Source organism: Thunnus albacares, chromosome 20, assembly GCF_914725855.1.
Source record: "Thunnus albacares chromosome 20, fThuAlb1.1, whole genome shotgun sequence".
In the NCBI taxonomy this organism is placed as follows: Eukaryota; Metazoa; Chordata; class Actinopteri; order Scombriformes; family Scombridae; genus Thunnus; species Thunnus albacares.
The window spans coordinates 27690597-27714652 of NC_058125.1; the positions used below are offsets into that span (position 1 = coordinate 27690597).

Below are 24056 nucleotides of genomic sequence, written 5' to 3' on the forward strand. Positions count from 1 at the left end.
ACACACACTCTCTCTCTCTCTCTCTCACACACACACACACACACACACACACACACACTCTCTCTCTCTCTCTCACACACACACACACACACACACACACACACACACACTCCTCTGGGACGTTATTTGAACATTTTGGCCAAACAGCGTTTCTTTATTCTCTCTCTGCTGCAAACTGACAGAAAATCAATGAAGGCCTTCATCTCTCCTCCTCCTCCTCCTCTCTTTTCTTCTTCTGCTCCTCTCGTTGTGTGTCTCTCTGTGTCCTCGTCTCACATTCACTCTGTAGTTAACGAGAGGAAGCTGCTGCTGCTTAACGAGCATCACGTGCTTCAGTGCCTTGCTCACAGACACTCGGTACAACTTCTCTGTTTCTTCTTTTTTTCTCTTTTAAAGTTTTGACTTTGAGGTGAACTTGTTCCTCGTAATTGATTTCAGTCTCTTGAGTGTGAGTGTGTGTGTGTGTGTGTGTGTGTGTCTGTCATAGGCTACTTTCGGGGACAAGTTTCAGACTAAACACCAGTTAACTGGGGACAAAAGTTGACTTGGGAAACCTGATTTTTGGGTCAGTGGTTGTGTTTAGGGTAAATCTATGTAATGTCCTCAAAAGTGACCTAAGTAAATGTAAATGTGTGTTTGTGTGTGTGTGTGCTGTCATATGAGAGTGAAGTAATAAACAAACATTTTTTTATCATTTATCCAAGTCAAGTTTGAGGTTTATTCTTCTATGAAGAGATCATTTATTTCCCTCCTGAAGCTGCCAGATTAAACCAGTAAAACCAGTAAAACCAGCCTTATCACCTCCCTGGTGACCAGCAGGTCAGACTGTGTTGCTCTGTTCTCTCTCTGATTGAAGACCTCAAGGACGCGACAGTTTTTAACTGAACTGAACGTGGAAGTTGTGACGTGTTGAGTTAAAACTGATTTTCTTTGTTACAGTTTCAGTCTTGCAGGAAGTTTGAGCTGCATTTTGTTTTGGCAACATGGAGGAAAAAGGTAAAAACTTTAAGCCTTGATAGTGGAGTCATAACTCAGATAATCGTGAACACACACACACACATGAAACACGCTGACATCACTCAGTGGGACTCAGACTGCGTCTACATGAAGCCGTTAAATTCTAAAACACATTTTTAGAGCTACATCGACGTCAACAGCAGCAGTTTCAGCTGCTTTCTGCAAACACCAAACAGGTCGTTCTCCTCCTACTGGGAGGAGGACAGACAAGCAGGTCAGACACAGAAAACCAGTGAAGAAGAAACGGTATAATGTTCCCTGACATTTAGTTTATAGCAGATAAAGGTGGAAGAGAACAACACTCATATTTTGAAACTGTAATTTTACTGAAATACTTTGAATCAATAACTGCAGTATTTCTACTTTAATTGTTATTATTTAAAGGTAATTTGTGATGATGATGAGTTAATTGGTTTTTCTCATTAACAGGTTCTGTATGTGAACACTGATGTTGTTCCTGCAGCGCTGTCTGACTTCTGACCCCCCGATGACCTCACTCTGTAATAGAGACTTCACAGCTCACAGAGTCTGCTGACACACACACACAAACACACACACACACACACACACACAAACATACACACACACACACACACACACACACACACACTGTGGTGGTCCAACACATCAGGCTCTGGTTGGTTGGAGGATAATCAATCATACAGCTGTCAGACCTGTCAATCAACATGACATAAAACCCACACATACATACACACACACGCACACACACACACACACACATACATACACACACACGCACACGCACACACACACACACACAAAATAAACTTGGTGTTTTTGTTGAACTGAACAGTTTTTAACTGCGGTATAATTTTTTTTCTACAAACTGGAGGAAGTGAAGTCTGTGTGAAATCGCTCTATTCACTACACGTTGCACCATTAACCCTCCACCAGCTGCGAGTGTGTAAATGTGAGTGTGTAAATGTGTTAGTGTGTAAATGTGAGTGTGTAATGAGTGAGTGTGTAATGTGTGAGTGTGTTATGTGTGAGTGAGTAATGTGTGAGTGTGTAAAGCTGAGTGTGTAAATGTGTGAGTGTGTAAAACTGAGTGTGTAAATGTGTGAGTGTGTAAATGTGAGAGTGTAAATGTGTTAGTGTGTAAATGTGAGTGTGTAATGTGTGAGCGTGTAATGTGTGAGTGTGTAAATGTGTGTGTGTGTAAATGTGTGAGTGTGTAAATGTGTGAGTGTGTAAAACTGAGTGTGTAAATGTGTGAGTGTAAATGTGTGAGTGTGTAAAACTGAGTGTGTTATGTGTGAGTGTGTTATGTGTGAGTGTATAAATGTGTGAGTGTGTAAATGTGTGTGTATTGTGTGAGTGTGTAAATGTGTGAGTGTGTAAATGTGTGAGTGTGTAATGTGTGAGTGTGTAATGTGTGAGTGTAAATGTGTGAGTGTGTATTGTGTGAGTGTGTAAATGTGTGAGTGTGTATTGTGTGAGTGTGTAAATGTGTGAGTGTGTAAATGTGTGAGTGTGTGAGTGTGTAATGTGTGAGTGTGTAAATGTGTGAGTGTGTAATGTGTGAGTGTGTAATGTGTGAGTGTGTAAATGTGTGTGTGTAATGTGTGAGTGTGTAAATGTGTGAGTGTGTAAATGTGTGAGTGTGTGAGTGTGTAATGTGTGAGTGTGTAAATGTGTGAGTGTGTAATGTGTGAGTGTGTAATGTGTGAGTGTGTAAATGTGTGAGTGTGTAAATGTGTGAGTGTGTAATGTGTGAGTGTGTAAATGTGTGAGTGTGTAAATGTGTCCACCTGTGTTTTATCTCAACACACCTGTGAGGATCATTCAGGTTTATTCCAGCTGTGCTCATCAGTGACGAACACCGAGTTAATATCTGAGATCTAGAGACACAGTGACATCACAGTGACATCACAGTGACATCACAGTGACATCACTGAAAACAAAGCTGACATGTAACCTTCATTAAAAGAATCAAAATGTACGAAAAACTGAATTCAAAAGTAAATTGAACAATTAAAAATACAACATGTTTGTATCAGTGTAAGTGCACTCATGACAACATAATAATAATAATAATAATAATAATAATAATAATTCAAATTTTACTGACTGAGTTCAAGCAGGTTGTTTTTAACTGAGAGCTAAACACACACACACACACACACACACACACACACACACACACACACGGTAACACACACAAACCACAAATAAACTCAGTTCATTTTAACAGTTTACATATTTTATATATGTTTATATATTTAAAATTATTTCATATATTATCTTATATTTGACATTTTAATTAGATTAAATCTTCCATGACAGCTGTATAAACTGCTGATGAAGGCCATGTGATGTGATTAAAAGCTCCACAGCAGCTACTAAATGGAATCTTGTTTCCGAGACTAAAAGCAGAAGTTTCACTCGGCTGAAATACAAATAAATAAACATTTAACATTGTTTTAATGTTTTTAGTTTATTACGCTGAACATGAGTGTCGTCTGCGTGTTTATATGAAGTTAAGTCATTTTTATTAAAGTTGAAAAACATTTTCAGTTTCTTTTCTTTCATGAAGTTTTGAAGGAAAAAGAACAAACGTTAAATATGAAACAGAAAAATAAAATCTGTCATGCTGCTGCTTATATATTCATCACTTTGTCTTTTCTTTTGTTCGCAGTCTCGTCTCATGAAGATTTAATCAGACAGAAAAGAGAACAAAGCTCAGCAACAGAAAAGCTCTTAAAATGACACTGAGGAGGTAAAAAAAAAAAGCTTTTAATCTGACAGTTAAACTTCCTTCTTCATATTTAATGTTTGATTTTTTTTATTTGATTTCTGGCACAGTTTTCTGTCGAGAAGTTTCCGCGCCGACGGCAAACAGAGGAAAAGAGAGAGAGAAGAGCAGAAGAGGAAGATTTGACTGTTTCCTCCTGAACAAGAAGAATCAGACGCAGAGATCAGCTGCAGATTCTGTTTTTATTTAAAATTATATTTAATATTTTATTCTGTTCATGTAAATCTGAAACTGGAACGAACAGTTTTGACTTCATGTTACTTTCCTTTTTTTTCTTTAGTCACAATAACCTGAAAACAAAAACATATATTAGAAGAAAGAAGAGAAACTGTGACCCTGCTCAGCCAACAGACTTTACACTGAGGTGACCTCACATACATACAATATTTTAAAAATGAAAAAGATTTTTAAAGATTTATGTCTTCAGTAGAAATCTACTAAACTAGCAGGAGCTCATTTAAATAAAATGTCCACATCCAGCAGTTACGGAGCAACATTATCATTCATGTGGAGTCGTGTTTCTGTCTAATATTCACTCTCTTTTAGTTCTGTTTTTACTCTCCACCAACTCCTGAGGGAAATATCTGGCTCTTTATCTGCTAAATGCTCCACTATGTTCACCAGCTAGTCTACAGCTAACTGTCAGCAGGTAGTGTTCAGCGGTTTTTTACAGCTTCTTCTCTCTGAAAACGACGCTATGAGACGCTGAGAGTGAACCAGAACAGTAAAGTTGCAGCCGGACAGATAAACAATGAGCTGAAACTCACTATAAAGCTCCGTAAAGCCGAGAGGAGCTGCAGAGTCACTGATAATTCACTGTAGATTCACCACTACGAACCAATAACACATCACACACTGTAGAGATCAGACTGTGGAGATGGCAGAGGCATGATGGAGGGATGATGGAGGGGTGATGGAGGAATGATAGAGGGGTGATGGAGGAATGATAGAGGGATGAGGGAGGGATGATAGAGGGATGAGGGAGGGGTGATGGAGGCATGATGGAGGGGTGATGGAGGGATGATAGAGGGATGATGGAGGGATGAGGGAGGGATGATGGAGGGATGATGGAGGGATGATAGAGGGATGATGGAGGCATGATGGAGGGATGATAGAGGGGTGATGGAGGGATGATAGAGGGATGAGGGAGGGGTGATGGAGGCATGATGGAGGGGTGATGGAGGGATGATAGAGGGATGATGGAGGGATGATAGAGGGATGATGGAGGCATGATGGAGGGATGATAGAGGGATGATGGAGGGGTGATGGAGGGATGATAGAGGGATGGCGGAGGCATGATGGAGGCATGATAGAGGGATGATGGAGGCATGATGGAGGGATGATAGAGGGATGATGGAGGGGTGATGGAGGGGTGATGGAGGAATGATAGAGGGGTGATGGAGGAATGATAGAGGGGTGATGGAGGGATGATAGAGGGATGAGGGAGGGGTGATGGAGGCATGATGGAGGGGTGATGGAGGGATGATAGAGGGATGATGGAGGGATGAGGGAGGGATGATGGAGGGATGATGGAGGGATGATAGAGGGATGATGGAGGCATGATGGAGGGATGATAGAGGGGTGATGGAGGGATGATAGAGGGATGAGGGAGGGGTGATGGAGGCATGATGGAGGGGTGATGGAGGGATGATAGAGGGATGATGGAGGCATGATGGAGGCATGAGGGAGGGATGATGGAGGGATGATAGAGGGATGATGGAGGCATGATGGAGGGATGATAGAGGGATGATGGAGGGGTGATGGAGGGATGATAGAGGGATGAGGGAGGGGTGATGGAGGCATGATGGAGGGATGATAGAGGGATGATGGAGGAATGATAGAGGGGTGATGGAGGGATGATAGAGGGGTGATGGAGGGATGATAGAGGGATGATGGAGGGGTGATGGAGGGATGATAGAGGGATGATAGAGGGATGATGGAGGGATGATAGAGGGATGATGGAGGAATGATAGAGGGGTGATGGAGGGATGATGGAGGGGTGATGGAGGGATGATAGAGGGATGATGGAGGGGTGATGGAGGGATGATAGAGGGATGATAGAGGGATGATGGAGGCATGATGGAGGGATGATAGAGGGATGATAGAGGGATGATGGAGGCATGATGGAGGGGTGATGGAGGGATGATGGAGGGATGATAGAGGGATGATAGAGGGATGATGGAGGCATGATGGAGGGGTGATGGAGGGATGATGGAGGCATGATGGAGGGATGATAGAGGGATGATGGAGGAATGATAGAGGGATGAGGGAGGGATGATAGAGGGATGAGGGAGGGGTGATGGAGGCATGATGGAGGGGTGATGGAGGGATGATAGAGGGATGATGGAGGGATGATAGAGGGATGATGGAGGCATGATGGAGGGATGATAGAGGGATGATGGAGGGGTGATGGAGGGATGATAGAGGGATGGCGGAGGCATGATGGAGGCATGATAGAGGGATGATGGAGGCATGATGGAGGGATGATAGAGGGATGATGGAGGGGTGATGGAGGGGTGATGGAGGAATGATAGAGGGGTGATGGAGGGATGATAGAGGGATGAGGGAGGGGTGATGGAGGGATGATGGAGGGGTGATGGAGGCATGATGGAGGGGTGATGGAGGGATGATAGAGGGATGATGGAGGGATGAGGGAGGGATGATGGAGGGATGATGGAGGGATGATAGAGGGATGATGGAGGCATGATGGAGGGATGATAGAGGGGTGATGGAGGGATGATAGAGGGATGAGGGAGGGGTGATGGAGGCATGATGGAGGGGTGATGGAGGGATGATAGAGGGATGATGGAGGCATGATGGAGGCATGAGGGAGGGATGATGGAGGGATGATAGAGGGATGATGGAGGCATGATGGAGGGATGATAGAGGGATGATGGAGGGGTGATGGAGGGATGATAGAGGGATGAGGGAGGGGTGATGGAGGCATGATGGAGGGATGATAGAGGGATGATGGAGGAATGATAGAGGGGTGATGGAGGGATGATAGAGGGATGGCGGAGGCATGATGGAGGCATGATAGAGGGATGATGGAGGGATGATAGAGGGATGATGGAGGGGTGATGGAGGGATGATAGAGGGATGATAGAGGGATGATGGAGGGATGATAGAGGGATGATGGAGGAATGATAGAGGGGTGATGGAGGGATGATGGAGGGGTGATGGAGGGATGATAGAGGGATGATGGAGGGGTGATGGAGGGATGATAGAGGGATGATAGAGGGATGATGGAGGCATGATGGAGGGATGATAGAGGGATGATAGAGGGATGATGGAGGCATGATGGAGGGGTGATGGAGGGATGATGGAGGGATGATAGAGGGATGATAGAGGGATGATGGAGGCATGATGGAGGGGTGATGGAGGGATGATGGAGGCATGATGGAGGGATGATAGAGGGATGATGGAGGGGTGATGGAGGGATGATAGAGGGATGATAGAGGGATGATAGAGGGATGATGGAGGCGTGATGGAGGGGTGATGGAGGGATGATAGAGGGATGATGGAGGGATGATAGAGGGATGATAGAGGGATGATGGAGGGGTGATGGAGGGATGATAGAGGGGTGATGGAGGGGTGATGGAGGGATGATGGAGGGATGATAGAGGGATGATAGAGGGATGATGGAGGGGTGATGGAGGGATGATGGAGGGGTGATGGAGGGATGATGGAGGGATGAGGGAGGGATGATGGAGGGATGAGGGAGGGGTGATGGAGGGACGATAGAGGGATGATAGAGGGATGATGGAGGGATGATGGAGGGATGATGGAGGCATGATGGAGGCATTATGGAGGGATGATGGAGGGATGATGGAGGGGTGATGGAGGGATGATGGAGGGATGATGGAGGGATGATGGAGGGATGATGGAGGGGTGATGGAGGGATGATGGAGGGGTGATGGAGGGATGATGGAGGGATGAGGGAGGGATGATGGAGGGATGAGGGAGGGGTGATGGAGGGACGATAGAGGGATGATGGAGGGATGATGGAGGGATGATGGAGGGATGATGGAGGCATGATGGAGGCATTATGGAGGGATGATGGAGGGATGATGGAGGGGTGATGGAGGGATGATGGAGGGGTGATGGAGGGGTGATGGAGGGATGATGGAGGGATGATGGAGGGATGAGGGAGGGGTGATGGAGGGACGATAGAGGGATGATGGAGGGATGATGGAGGGATGAGGGAGGGGTGATGGAGGGATGATAGAGGGATGATGGAGGGGTGATGGAGGGACGATAGAGGGATGATGGAGGGATGATGGAGGGATGATGGAGGCATGATGGAGGGATGATGGAGGCATGATGGAGGCATGAGGGAGGGATGATGGAGGGATGATAGAGGGATGATGGAGGCATGATGGAGGGATGATGGAGGCATTATGGAGGGATGATGGAGGGATGATGGAGGGATGAGGGAGGGATGATGGAGGGATGAGGGAGGGGTGATGGAGGGACGATAGAGGGACGATAGAGGGATGATGGAGGGATGATGGAGGGATGATGGAGGCATGATGGAGGCATTATGGAGGGATGATGGAGGGATGATGGAGGGGTGATGGAGGGATGATGGAGGGATGATGGAGGGATGATGGAGGAATGATGGAGGGGTGATGGAGGGATGATGGAGGGGTGATGGAGGGATGATGGAGGGATGAGGGAGGGATGATGGAGGGATGAGGGAGGGGTGATGGAGGGACGATAGAGGGATGATGGAGGGATGATGGAGGGATGATGGAGGGATGATGGAGGCATGATGGAGGCATTATGGAGGGATGATGGAGGGATGATGGAGGGGTGATGGAGGGATGATGGAGGGGTGATGGAGGGGTGATGGAGGGATGATGGAGGGATGATGGAGGGATGAGGGAGGGGTGATGGAGGGACGATAGAGGGATGATGGAGGGATGATGGAGGGATGAGGGAGGGGTGATGGAGGGATGATAGAGGGATGATGGAGGGGTGATGGAGGGACGATAGAGGGATGATGGAGGGATGATGGAGGGATGATGGAGGCATGATGGAGGGATGATGGAGGCATGATGGAGGCATGAGGGAGGGATGATGGAGGGATGATAGAGGGATGATGGAGGCATGATGGAGGGATGATAGAGGGATGATGGAGGGGTGATGGAGGGATGATAGAGGGATGAGGGAGGGGTGATGGAGGCATGATGGAGGGATGATAGAGGGATGATGGAGGAATGATAGAGGGGTGATGGAGGGATGATAGAGGGATGGCGGAGGCATGATGGAGGCATGATAGAGGGATGATGGAGGGATGATAGAGAGATGATGGAGGGGTGATGGAGGGATGATAGAGGGATGATAGAGGGATGATGGAGGGATGATAGAGGGATGATGGAGGAATGATAGAGGGGTGATGGAGGGATGATGGAGGGGTGATGGAGGGATGATAGAGGGATGATGGAGGGGTGATGGAGGGATGATAGAGGGATGATAGAGGGATGATGGAGGCATGATGGAGGGATGATAGAGGGATGATAGAGGGATGATGGAGGCATGATGGAGGGGTGATGGAGGGATGATGGAGGGATGATAGAGGGATGATAGAGGGATGATGGAGGCATGATGGAGGGGTGATGGAGGGATGATGGAGGCATGATGGAGGGATATAGAGGGATGATGGAGGGGTGATGGAGGGATGATAGAGGGATGATGGAGGGATGATAGAGGGATGATGGAGGCGTGATGGAGGGGTGATGGAGGGATGATAGAGGGATGATGGAGGGATGATAGAGGGATGATAGAGGGATGATGGAGGGGTGATGGAGGGATGATAGAGGGGTGATGGAGGCATGATGGAGGGATGATGGAGGGATGATAGAGGGATGATAGAGGGATGATGGAGGGGTGATGGAGGGATGATGGAGGGGTGATGGAGGGATGATGGAGGGATGAGGGAGGGATGATGGAGGGATGAGGGAGGGGTGATGGAGGGACGATAGAGGGATGATAGAGGGATGATGGAGGGATGATGGAGGGATGATGGAGGCATGATGGAGGCATTATGGAGGGATGATGGAGGGATGATGGAGGGGTGATGGAGGGATGATGGAGGGATGATGGAGGGATGATGGAGGGATGATGGAGGGGTGATGGAGGGATGATGGAGGGGTGATGGAGGGATGATGGAGGGATGAGGGAGGGATGATGGAGGGATGAGGGAGGGGTGATGGAGGGACGATAGAGGGATGATGGAGGGATGATGGAGGGATGATGGAGGGATGATGGAGGCATGATGGAGGCATTATGGAGGGATGATGGAGGGATGATGGAGGGGTGATGGAGGGATGATGGAGGGGTGATGGAGGGGTGATGGAGGGATGATGGAGGGATGATGGAGGGATGAGGGAGGGGTGATGGAGGGACGATAGAGGGATGATGGAGGGATGATGGAGGGATGATGGAGGGATGAGGGAGGGGTGATGGAGGGATGATGGAGGGATGATGGAGGGATGAGGGAGGGGTGATGGAGGGATGATGGAGGGATGATGGAGGGATGAGGGAGGGGTGATGGAGGGACGATAGAGGGATGATGGAGGGATGATGGAGGGATGATGGAGGGATGAGGGAGGGGTGATGGAGGGGTGATAGAGGGATGATGGAGGCGTGATGGAGGGGTGATGGAGGGACGATAGAGGGACGATGGAGGCATGATAGAGGGATGATGGAGGGATGATGGAGGGATGATGGAGGGATGATGGAGGGATGATTATCTGTAGAGACAGAGTTGACTCAGCAGTGGTGTAAATGAAGTAAAGTAGTTTTCCTGCTGCTTCATACTTCAGACGTCAGCTGGGGCAGCAAATGAGGACGGTTTTGTCTCGTTGTTATTTTCTGTGCTTGTATGCAGGTTCTGGAAATACACACCGGTCCTCCTTTCTTAATGTTTACCCCTCCTCTCTTCATCATTGACTTCCATCATCTGGTTTGTTTTTTAAAGCCTTACTGGTCAGGCAGTTTTCAGCTGACACCTCGACCCTCTCTTGCCTATTTATCTGGAGGACTGGGAGGACTGGGAGGACTGGGAGGACTTTGTCATGTCTGGAGATATTTTTGTACCATTATCAGTTTTTTGGGGGCTTCAATCTGAATTCTCACCTACATAGACAGTTCCTGCTCTGACTCCAAACATGTTTTAAAGCATAAATATCTTTGTGTCTGAGATGGTTTTCCACAACAACAACATAAAAGTTTAATATTCTAGTTAAAACTCTAAAAAGTTTCCCTGCTGGACACCAGATGTTTCCTCCTTCACTGTAAAGTTCATTGTCATTCTTCATGTAAAGGTTGAAATGAAACACAGATGTGACATCATACATTACTGTTAGTGTTTAAACTGTGTTCAGGCTCTCTGCTGCCATCTGCTGCTCACATGAAGTTACTGCAGCAACAAACTGGACCAGATGCACAGAAGTGTTTCAGCAGTTAGTGAAGAGGAAATTCATTTCATGTTTTGCTGTTTTTCTGTTTCTGTGAGTTTAGCAGCTCTTTTACTGTCTCGTTGTGTCTTATTGTGTTGGTGTTTTTATGGCTCTCGCGGGACAATAAAGATCTGACGTGAACTTAAAAAGATACTTGAAGACTTTGTGAAGTTTGATGTTTGAACTGTTTATTCAAATCACATAAAAGATGCAGAAGAGTTGAAATCTGTTCTTGAATCTTTTATTTAACTGAAACTTTAGATCATCAGATATTTGTAATTTAATATTTTCTCTCAGTAGTTTGTTGTGTTTTATCAGAGCAGAGAGGATCTCTGCGTTCTGTTTGTGAACAGATAAATAATATTTAAGCAGAAGGAAACTGTAACACGTCTTCTGTCTGTTCTTCATCTCGCTGCTGTTTGGACTTTCAGTTTGTTTCAGGTTTGATTTTATGAACTCAATGTCAAGACGGTGTGAGTGGAGCAGGTGGACCCAAATGCAGATGGTGGCAGGCAGGATCAGATGCAGAAATATTTAATGAAATAATTCAAAACAGTTACAGGAGACACAGGAACAAACATAGAATAAATGCAGGACATAAACGCAGTATGAAAGCAGACGACTCGACAAAGACCGAACTGAAAACTGGACTATAAATGCACAGGGTGCACAGGTGAGGGAAACGAGACACAGGTGAAACACATGAGGTAATCAAACACAGGAAGTAAAGGTGACAAGACACAAGGAGAAAATATTTCAAAATAAAACAGGAACTAAAGTAAACAGACAACAGGTGACACAACACACTGGCAGACTGGGAGCAGATAAACTGGGGAAGACACTGGGAGCAGATAAACTGGGGAAGACACTGGGAGCAGATAAACTGGGGAAGACACTGGGCTAACAAGGGTGATGCAAGGCAGGTGAGAGGAGGTGCACATAAACACAGGAGGAATAAAGGAACACACAAGGGAAACACAGAGAAAACCAAAACCAGGTAACATAAATGCAACACTGAAAACTCAAGAGAACAAAATACACAAAGAGTCCAAAAATAACAGATAAAGTCCAGGCAGGACACTCAAACACTGAAAGGTTTCAGTCCAACATGGCAGCTTTGAGTTCTGAGCTTCTGTTTAGCTGAGCTGAGCTGTTTCTGTTTATTTAAATTCACTTTAACTGTGATAAAAACCTGTTATATGTGTGAATGTCTACACCAGGCCGACAGATGATTTGCCACCACCTCAAGTTACTCACACGCAGGTGAAGGACAGAGATCTGATTTCAATGAAGATAACGAGAACGCTTTAAAACCAGGTGTGAACGCAAAGGCAAGATCAGACCGTTTCTTATCTGGATAACTTATCTAGATACAGATCACATATTAACACCAGGTGTAAATGGGGTCAGAGAAGAATGTGAAAGCCATGATTGCTTCATATGTGGAGGAAAAACGAGTCCACAGGAGTTACACCTGCAGAACTCAACCTCAGTCGTCTTCTGAAAGGCTCCTTGGATGCTGAGCTAAGCCCACAGCTATGTGATCCTGACACACCTGCATACGCTACAGCTAACCAGATAGCTGAGTTCAAGAGACGTGGAACTGGCAACCTGGGAAAAGCAAGACAAAGACAAGAACAGAATAATGACAAAGGAAGAACAGATGTGGCCAAACCTGCACCACGGTGGAAAGGTCCATATCACGTCACCAGGAAAGTTAGTCCTCTGAACTTTGAGGTGGTCTTGGAAGACACTGGAGAAGACCTTCATGTTGTTAATGTGGCCCAACTGAAGCCATGCTGTCCCACAGCTGAGGAGATGTACATAGAACAACATTGATGGATCCTCAAAATCTTCCACGAGGAAAACTATGAGGAAGATTTCCCCGGATCCCCTGCCTCAGGTATGGAGCAGGATAGTATTATTATAAAGAAAACAAACATTAGCACATAGAGTCAGTTTGTAAAAAAGCCTCTTTATGTTCAGGCTTCTCTCAGGACAGAAGGAGTGTGACAACCTGGATTTCACCCATTGTACACACCCCCAGAAACACCCATTTTCACAACATACTCACCGATTCGCTCCTGGTTCGCGCCACAATTCAACCCCTTCCTTTTTATCTGTCATTCAGTTTTTGAGGAGAGCAGGAGAGAGTAATCGGCTGGAGCAGAATGCTCGCTAGCAGTAAATATTACAGTGAGGCTGTTCAATCCCTCATAAAACCGTTGATTCATCTGCCAATGACAGCCAATCCAACATTACCCGTATTCCTTCATTCTCCCAGACGGTCCACACTCAATCCTCTCAGTTTGTGTAAAAAAAAGTGTGAAAGAAATCCGAAGTGGAATTTTGAGTTGAATTATTTTTTTGTTTTGTGGTCTTTGGGACTGTGAGATTTTGGGGCTTTTGTGTAAAAGTGTTAAATATATGAATATTTTATTTTGCTCTAAGATCTTGTGTTGTGTTTGTTGTTGTTGGGTTCCTGAGTACAGTCATTCAGTCATTCTGCTGTGTGTGCATCCTTTTGTGAGGCTTGACTTTGTCACGTGAGTCCGTGATGGCGCCGTCGTGTCACGTGCGACGCGCCGTGCGACGCGCCGTGCTGCGCGCTGGACTCTGCGTAAAGAGGTTGTTTACCAGGCAGGAAGAAGGACCTTCTTTTTAAAACCGAGCGACCCTCAGAAGCGTCAAACTGAGACTTCCTGGCGGTGACGGTACGTTCGTTAATCTGCTGCCTGTAGAGCTCACGGCGGACTTTCTCTGTCCTACGTCCGGTCACTACCGTGGGCCCCTACGCGGTCGCCCTCGCCCTCTGGTCTCGTCCCTGACTTGAGATGGCTTAAGAGCACTGAGGTCATGCAAACATGGGAAGGGGAGAGGGGCGGAAGAGGGCCCTCTTCTATGATTCTAGCCACTTAGCCTAACATGGGCTTTGAGCCCACAAACCTGCGCTGGTCTCTCCGACTCGGGAACTCCAAAGGGATGTTGCTCCCCTAAACCTATTTGAATCCTAACAGCTGTAAGGATTCACCAGACGCAACCACCTGGGTCGGCCCGGGGAGGGGTCCTTTTCCCTATAGTGTGAGTGAAACTAACAGTCGCTGGAGCTTACCTCTTGGGGGCCAAGGGGGGTCCTCCTGGGGGGGTCTCCTGCCTCGGTTTCTTGGTGCTCTCTCTCAGAGAAAAGAAAACTATCACACCGGAGCTTCTAAGATTTTATGTGGTTTTTATTCAATCAATTCAAAAATGATACAAAAGTCAATCTACATTAAAAGAATTAAAAAAAGAGAAAAGTAAAAATAAAAGAAAACAGTAAAAAAAGGTAAAAAAGTCAAAAAACAGAGAAAAAAGAAAAAAGCGAAAAAAGGAAACTGGTTTGGTTTGGTTGTTACATGCCTTTCTTTTCCAGGCCTATTTAACCAGAATGGGTTTGATTAAGTAATTTTGAATTCAGCTCAGTTTAGTCTCTCAGTATCTATCTATGTCTATCTGAAGTTAATTTCTAAGTTTGGTAACTGGCTGACATTGACTGTTCACAAACGCTCGACCTCTGGTGTTCAAAAGTTACAACCAGGCACCGATTTTCTGCTCACAGCCGACTTCCACCAGTTTTTACAAAAAATTGCAAAAATGCATCAAAAATTGAAATCTATCATTATCTTTGCTCTGAAGCTCTTTTAGTAACAGAAAGCTCCTCTGTGGTGTGTGACTCCGAAAAAGGAGAGCCAGCAGAATAAAAAGCCCTCTTTATATACACCCTTCACAAAAACCACGACAGAGGGTGCAGGTGCCGTGCGTATAACCTAGCCAGACAAAACCAGTTTCTAAGTTCACTAAAGGTTGTTCCACCTGACATGAACCTGCACACAGCTGCACCTGCAGGTGCAAAGAGTTGACTTAAGTTCAGGACCCTTGAAATGAACCTACAGAGTTTATCTAAGTTCAAATGGCTCGACCTGTTCACAGAGTTTATCTGTGAGTGACCTGCAAATGAACTCACAGACAGCCGCACTCACAGGTCCTTCTTCCTCTTAAGAACAACAAGACTGTAACAAAGATGGTGGACACACTGACTTCAAAACCAACACAACCCATGTCTGATATGCAACGTGGTATTAACACCTAGTTACACAACGTCTGATGGTAATGATGGGTGTTTTTCAAGAATTACAATCTCAACAAAGAATAAATCAAGAGAAAATGGTTATATGAAAAATGATACAGGTATTACATGATTAAATTCAAACATTAAAGGAAAAATAAAAAAACAAAGGTCACATTAAAAACTGTGATAAGTAACATAAGTAGGATAATAAAAATGTGAATAAAGGATGTGATGATTAATATAAGTAGAATAATAAAGGAATCAATATATGTATAAATGTGTATTCACATGTATTGTGATTTTGTATGAATAGGTGAGGGAGGGGTGAGTGGGCGGATATGAAAGCAAATGAGGATGAGTGGAGGGGTTAATGTGTGTGTGTGTGTGTGTGTGTGTGTGTGTGTGTGTGTGAATGTGATGTTGAAAGTGTGATCAAAAATAACTTGCAGTGACAATTAAATGACAGATTAAAAGTGATATAATATAAGAATATTTGAAAAAAAAAAAACACACAACGAAATACTCCTAAACCTTAAACCTTGATTACATTGCTTCATCCTGCTGAACAGTTTATCATCCTGAACAAGTTCAGTATTTGTTCTGTTACCCAGATTTATACCTATTGAAGGTGAATGGAAATCATGTCAACCTTCACCATCATAAGGTGATACCAGCATTCAGCCAGTGGATAGGCAAAGAATCAACAAACAATGACAACAATAATTACACACTTTTCCCCCTCTCTCAACAACTTAAACATTTAAATAAACTACAAACGAAACAAACCCTGAGTGACAAATGTTAAATGTGAGGAGAGAGACCTGGCCGACACTTCTAACAAAATAATACAAATGAACAAAGAGGACACAGAAAGTCAAACTGTCTCAAGTTGCTTTGGATGTTGTTGGCTGCAGAAGGAGAGAACGTCACTGTGTGAGAAGGTTTTGGTTGGTTTTCTCTTCACACTCTGCTGGTTAAGATGTTTCCTTCAGTCTGCTGCTGCAACTAAACACACTTTAAAGTCAAACTAACTGCTTTCAACAGAGCGTTTGGTGGAGGTTTGAAACCCTGATGTGAATCATTATCTGCTGCACGCTGACAGTAAATGAGAAGCCGAGCAGAAAGCTGATGTGATCTGATGTGTTCACTTTGTCTCCTGTGTGTTTCGCTCTGGATTCTCTCATGATGGACTCACCTGACATCAGTGACATCACACAAGTGTCATGTGTTGTATCAGCTGAGCTGGAAGTCAAACTGCAGCACCAACAGTTAGACATCAACACATCTGATTGTGTCCTTATAAGTGCAGTTTTAACACTTTGTTTCTGTCTTTTTCTTTTATTGTCACAAATCAAACAATAATTGTATAATTTGATTTTCAGTGTAGAGAGGGAGAGGTGCACTAAACTGACCAGAATATCATGGAAATGCTAATTATATTCGGGGGTCTGACATTCAAAATAAAACAAAGTGTAAAAGTGTTATTGATACATTAGAAACTGATTTATTAGCACTGAGCGTTGGTGCTGGTTCCTCGCCGTACTGGGCTGCAAAAACCTGACTGAGACTGAGAGGAGAGATGAAACCAAAGATGATTTTCTTCTTCGGTGGTTTGTGGCTCTTTGGAGGTCCTACTCTGCTCCCTGAGCTCCTTCCTCTTCAGCCGGCTCTCCTTCAGCTCTGGAAACACCGAGGTTATAATAATCCAGCTCAATGTTCTCCTGTGGGTCTGACTTCTGCCCCCTGCTGGCCTGGAGAGACATGACAACACAGATCTAAGTTACTGCGTCACTCCTCTCTTCAGTTCAATATAAACAGGCTGAGTGCTTCATTTCAACCAGTCCTCTAAACAACAAACATGTGTTCAGTACCTTCAGGATGAAAAAGACGACAGTGACGACCAACAGCAGAGTCACCGGCAGGACGACCAGTCTGATGATATGAACTGTTGGATCTGACGAGACACATTCAGTCATCACATTAGATCACATGACATCATGAGAACAACAGCTCCCATCAAACAGAAACTTTAGTGACGTTAAATCTCCTAAAATCACTGAAGTGTGAAGCAGCTTGTTGATTATAAGTTCATCTGATCTCCTCTGTATGCTGATGATGTTGGACAAAAACAACTCATGTGTTTACAGCCGGTTTGAAAGAATGAATGAAAGTCTGCTGATTGTCTCCTTAAAGCTCCTGTCTGGTTGAAATGATTCAACTGATTGTTAACAATCAACATCTTTACATGCAGTTAAATCAAATGTGATCCTGGTGAAGCTCTGAGTTCTCCTGATGACATTCAGCTCATCATGTAAAGTCCTGTTTATTATCATTATAGTGCTTATCTGGCTTCACTGACTCGTTTGCTGTCTTTTACTTTTCACTACAACACAGTTGTTATGGTTCAATAACATTAAGAAGCCGGGAAGGAAACAGTTTACAGTTCCTTCATCAGATTCTGCCTCAGCTCTCTGTAGGTCGCTGGGTCGGTCCTGCTGCCTGATGACTTTTTATCATGTTTTACAAACATGGAAACAAAGTCAGTGTGACGTCTCAGTTCCACTGAGCTTCACACTCTGCTTCAGCTTACCTGTGACAGTGAGAGACAGCAGACGGCTCTCAGAGAAGAAGTTATGAGCAAAAACATAGACGCCATAAACACAGCTGTAGTTTCCTTGGTGGGCGGGGTCTGCAGCAGGAAACAGGAAGTCAGCAGAGTGACTGACAGCTGGCTGGGTGTAGTTGTGTGCCGTGTTGGAGGAGGTGAAGGTGAGCTGGAAGGAGCCTCCTGGGTACTGAGGCTGGACGGAGCAGCTGATGGTGAAGTTGGAGCCCCGACGCACCCGAAACCCCTGCTGCTGGGCCTCGGAGACCCCGTCCATGGTAGAAGACACAGAGATGATTGGCTGAAGCAGCAGGTCTGTAAACACAGAGAGATGATGAATCCTTCTTCCTCTGTGAGAAGCTGAATGTTATTTTCTCCTCATTTGTTTGTTCAAATGAAGGCCTTTTCTTGCTACACACAGACTACTCAAGTGTGTACGACCCCTGTGACCACTAGAGGGCCCCGTTGCACCAACGTATTTCTTCTCTCCTCAAATATAAATTACCACCAAATGTCCTTTTGTGTCGATTTAAAACACAAGTTTTTAATCCGAGAGCTCTTTGTCTTACAAGCAGGGCTGTAGTGGAGGCTAAACGAACGTAAACGCCGTTTACCCACCTCTCAAATTCTGAAACAGTGTTTAAGCAAACTTTCCATCACTTTATAGCTGTTAGCTCAGACTGGCTTCCTACCACAGTTTCTGTTGGAGCTTCTAGGAGCGCTTGTTTTGTTTTCTGTTCGGAACATTGTGTCCTTTTATGAGACACGGAGACGTCTGTTACTGTTAACACGGACCAACAAACCACCACCCACTCCTGCTGCGCTGGTGTTAAAACAAACAAACCCTCCGTGCTGAAGCTAGCAGGCAGACTGGAGCCGCTTTCATGAGAGAAACGAATGAAACAGAGTTCAGAGGATCATATATGACATTAACTGACATGTTGTAGCGGTTTGGGCAATTCGTATTATCCTCAACCCCACAAAGGATACATGGTTAACTCATGACCCACAAAAAAAATGCTTTCGAAAGACCTTGTGGTATTGTATAAACAATATAAATAACACAAAATGAACACTTAAATAGAGTTAATAAGGACAAACACACCACCATTTGAATTTCCCAAAATCATATTAGAGCACTCACACAAAAAACAAAACTCTTCCACCAATCAGTCCAGGTCCATAAACAAAAATAGTGCTCCGTTCCGGGTTTTCCCCGTTTCTCAATACAGTTCCGTTTAAACAGTCCAGTTCCCGGAATTCCAAACAAAAATAAGGAAGTCAGTTCAGTTCTTCACCCCAAAAGCCCAGTCGAAAAAAAAGAAGAAAGATAACGAAAAGAGTACAGTGAAGTCACCCGGCCTAAGCCGACTCACGGTTCAGGGGACGGGTGGCAACGTGCGTTGTCCGGCGTTGAAAACACGGACGATTTGGTGTATTCGTGGCGATAGGCAGAGAGGCTGCAGTATCCACGGCTCGCGGGCAACCAAGGTAGATTTACTGACGCGGACTGAAACGCGCGCTAATCGCCAAGGATAGGCTTACTCCGGACATGAGGGTTTCTCTCCTGCTGTTGCACACACCGGCGACCCCCGCCATACTGAATTAAATCTACTGGTAGAAAGACGGAAGAGGCGGGACTCCGAGGGAGTGGCAACGTGGAGCTAGCTCACTGGCTGACTGGGCTAGTGGGGTGTGGAAGTAAGTAAAAAAACAACAGAAAACAGAATGGGCAATCGCATACCAAAACATAACATATATTTACAGCATGAATGTAAGGCATTTGCCTAGTCCCGAACATAGTTCAAATCCCCATTATTATTATCTTTTTTTTTCTGTGGGATTGATCGCCACACTCTTCCCCCCTTAACAAAAAAAAGAAAAAAAAAGAAAGAAAAAAGAAAAAAAACCCAAAATAGAGCTATATCAATATCAGCCCCCCCTTTTTTTTTTTTTTTTTTTTTTTTTTAATTTTTTTTTTTTTATAGGTCTATTAGATTCTTACCCTTCTCCCCTGACTCTCTCAAACTTTTGGTTTTTATTTTCATTTTCTCAGGAGGCCTGGATGTTACCATAGGAGGACTTGCTGGAAAACCAAGGAAATCCTCATCCATGGTTTCTTCTTCAAATATCTCCCTTAACTGCCTGTTTTGCTGCTCTTCCACTTGCTGAGCAGTGGGGTAACAAGGCTTGAGGTGGGAGATGTGTACTATTCTCCGGTCTGTTCCACTCTCCTCCAACACCACTTCATAGTTCAGAGGCCCCACTTGCTGAAGGACACGGTAGGGGCCCTGCCACTTGGGAGCAAGTTTCGCTGTGAAGGCTTTTTCTGCTTTGGAAAAAGGATGGGCTCGTAGCCAGACTCGTGCTTTTTCTGCCAAACACGCTTCTCTGCGATGCTTATCATAATTTCTCTTCTGTCGCTTACGGGCCAGAGAGAGATTCTTTGCAACAAAAGCTTTGAGGTCATCAAGCTGTGTGATTTTTTGGTAGACAGACGAGTCGGGCAGGGCATTTCTGGGCTGCAGCAAGACATCCAGCGGTCCCCTGAGTGGTCGCTGTAGGTTGAGTTCAGCCGGTGTGACTCCTGTGGACTCCTGAACAGCAGAGTTCAAGGCAAACCTGAACTCATGAAGGTGTTTATCCCAGTTTTTGTGCCTGGAGCCCACATAGGAGGCCATCATAGTTTTTAAGGTCCGATTCACTCGCTCTGTCAAATTTGTCTGTGGGTGGTAAGCCGATGTGAGTTTGTGTGACACATTCCATGTTTCACAGGTAGCCTGGAAGATGGAGGAAACAAATTGAGAACCTCAGTCAGAGAGAATGTACTCAGGTATTCCCCATCTGGTGACAATCTCCTGGATGAGAATGCGTGAGATGGATTCAGCAGTGGCGTTCCTTAAAGGGAAGAGCTCCACCCATTTGGAGTAATAATCCACAAAAACCAGTAGGTAAACATTTCTGCTTGAACTCCTGGGGAACGGACCCATTAAGTCCATGCCCAACATTTCCCAGGGACGGCATACCAGTGTTTGCTGTAGTTTTCCAGCTGGTTTGCGGCTTTCCGGTTTGTATAGTTGACAGACTTGGCAATTTGTCACATGTTGTTTGACATCCCAGCTCATTTTGGGCCAGTAAACCAGATTCTGCATCCTCCTGTATGTTTTGTATCTACCCAGGTGGCCAGCAAGGGGGTCTTCATGGAATGATGTCAGAAAGTGGGAACGCAAGCTCTCAGGTATGTATATTTGGTATATGGTTTTATATTCCAGTTTCACAACCCGATAAATCAGATCCTCAAAAATGGTGTACAGAGTGTTGTTGTTTGCTTGCATTTCCCCCTTCTCTTGGATGTTTTCATAGAGCGTCTGACACTCAGGGTCGTTTTTCTGGGCATTCCACACCTCTTGGACAGTGATGGGCATATCCTCTGGAAACTCTGGTTTGCCAGACACCATTGTGGCACAGAGAGGATAGTGAGTAGTGTCAGATCCATCACATGGAGCTCTAGATAGGGCATCTGGCACAGTATTATATCTGCCTTTTCTGTACTCCACCGTGAAGGTGAACTCTTGAAGCCTGAGAGCCCACCGGATCAGACGGGTGCTGGGTTTAGTGGTCTTAAACACCCATAGGAGCGAAGAATGATCCGTAACCACTGTAAAGAGGCGTCCTTCCAGATAAACTCTCCACTTCTCCACAGCCCAAACCACAGCCAGACACTCCAGCTCTGTAGTGGAGTAGTTTTTTTCAGCTGGGTTAAGGCTGCGGCTGCCATAAGCCAGGATTTCTTCGGTCCCATTGTTAGTGCGTTGAACAATCACTGCACCCAGCCCTACCTCACTGGCATCAGTGTAAACCAGGAATGGAAGATCAAAGTTCGGATGTCCGAGGATAGGAGGATTCGTTAGATGCTTTTTGAGAGTATCGAAGGCAGTTTGACATTCAGGGGACCAGCAGAACTTGACCCCCTTTCTTTTCAAGGCATTGAGGGGCTCTGCAATTTGTGAAAAATTTGGCACAAACCGATGGTACCATCCCGCCATTCCCAGGAACCGCTCCAGAGATTTCCTGTTGGTGGGCACAGGGAAGTTCTGGACAGCCTGGGTTTTCTCTGGCTCCACCTGAACCCCCTGTGCTGACACAACGTGTCCAAGGAATGTCAGAGAGGTACGGAAGAACTTACTCTTCTTTACATTAACAGTGAGCCCTGCCTGCCTAAGCTTGTCCATGATGGTTTGGACATCCCTGAAATGTTGCTGCCAGGAGTTGGAGTAAATGATGATGTCATCCAGATACACAAAACACGTTTCTCCCTTGAGTTCGCCCAAGACAGTGTCCATAAGCCGCTGGAAGGTGGCTGGTGCGTTTTTCAGGCCAAAGGGCATCACCTTGAACTGGAATAGGCCGTATGGACAGATGAAAGCGGTCATGGCTCGGGATTTTGGATCCATCTCCACTTGCCAGTATCCACTGTTGAGATCCAGAGCAGTGAATACAGTGGCTCCAGCAAGGGACTCAAGGATTTCCTGGATGGTAGGGAGGGGATAGGCATCAGTGAGAGTTCTGGCATTGGGTTTTCTGTAATCTACACAGAACCTAGGCTTTCCGCTTTTCCTGGGGACGATCACCACTGGAGAAGCCCATGGGGAGGATGAAGGTTCTATAACTTTACTTTCCAGCATTTCATCCAGAAGCTCCTTTAAAACCTTCTGTTTTGGTGGAGAGAGACGGTAGGGTTTCTGTTTTATTGGCATATCCTCCGTCATGAACATTTGATGCTTGAGTAGTCCTGTGCGCCCGACTTTGGTAGTGCAGACATTGATGTTATAATGCAGCATCTCCAGAAGTCTCTCTCTCATTTGCTCCTCCAGGTGTGAGCCTTGAACTGCCTTCTCCAAAAGATCTGTCATGTCTGGTAATTGAGGTTGTAAAATCTCTGGAGCATTTGCCAGGAAGAGGACAACATGGTTGCCAGCCCCCTCCCCCTCTGAGGTGCCGGGGTGACACGCTTGAAAAAAGTACCGCCCCGTCTCTCCGCGGAACCAGTAAGTGCCACCTGCCACATCAATGTGCATCCCACTGAAAAACGCAAAATCCAGTCCCAGTACAACAGAGAATGCTAGTGCCTGAGGAGACAGCACAACCATGGGTATTATCCAGGTCTTCCCATGCAGGCAGATCTCCATATCTGTCCATCCAAGAGGATGCTCCTGTTTCCCATTTGCCAGGTACAAGGGGACGCCTGACCATGGGGTAAGTCTGGATGCAGGTGGTTTAATGCTCATCCACAGGTTTTCATTTAGCAATGTGTATGATGATCCTGTGTCCAGAATGGCTGTCCCTTCCCAGGAGCCGATGGTGAGAGGCACCTTTAACTGCTGTGGTAGTGGGCTGCCGAAAGTGGGAGCAGCACTGTGCCTATAGGCGGGCGTGAAGGATAGACAGGGGGAAGGTGATGGGGACTGCTCTACTGATGGACCAAGAGCACTTGCAGATGGATGAGTCATCCCTCCGGACCCTAATTGCTGATGTTGAAGTTGTGCTAAGGCCGGAGGTTTGTTCCTCTTCTGATTATTGGAAGTCGGACACGCATAAGGAGGATGGCTCCCTTTACAACGCCAACAACTCACTTGAGAGGAGGTACTAGGTCGTGTAGTGGTTACAGATTGTGGTGGTGGAGAGGGTGTCTGTATTGGTTCTCCTTTTTCCTTTAGTTTGCTCCCCTGCTTCTTCCGCAGGTCATATTGTGCCTGGCTCAGTTTGTCCTTCTCCAGCTGCTGCCCCAATCTGACCAATTCCTCCACTGTTTCCACCCTGCCTCGCAGTTGGCTGGCCATACGGGGATTGATGTTCCTGAGGATGAGTTTAATGACAGCCTCCTCTGTAATGTCAGGCCTCCAGCGACAGCATAATGAACGATACAGGTAAGCAAAGTCTCTTATGCTCTCATCCTCTCCTTGAACCCGTGTCCGCACTCTTTCTGCCAGCTCATCCTCATAGTCCTCAGACAGGAAAGCAGAAAGGAACTTGGACTGGAAGTCTTTCCATGAATGAGTAGTTGCACGAGTCACATCCCACCAATCC

The 24056-nt window shown here is 45.7% G+C and overlaps 2 long non-coding RNA genes across 2 annotated transcripts in view; both read left to right on the top strand.

Moving 5' to 3' along the window:
- The window catches only part of LOC122971156, a 109403-nt gene extending 97991 nt beyond the window's left edge, over nucleotides 1-11412 (top strand). Inside the window, exon 3 of the long non-coding RNA XR_006399414.1 lies at nucleotides 11185-11412. This is a non-coding gene — a long non-coding RNA (uncharacterized LOC122971156). The remainder of the gene's footprint in view (nucleotides 1-11184) is intronic.
- LOC122971163 lies at nucleotides 1461-4012 on the top strand. The gene is made up of 3 exons (XR_006399420.1): nucleotides 1461-1543; nucleotides 3677-3757; nucleotides 3844-4012. It is a non-coding gene; the product is annotated as an uncharacterized LOC122971163 (long non-coding RNA).
- Nucleotides 11413-24056: the final 12644 nt, after the last annotated feature.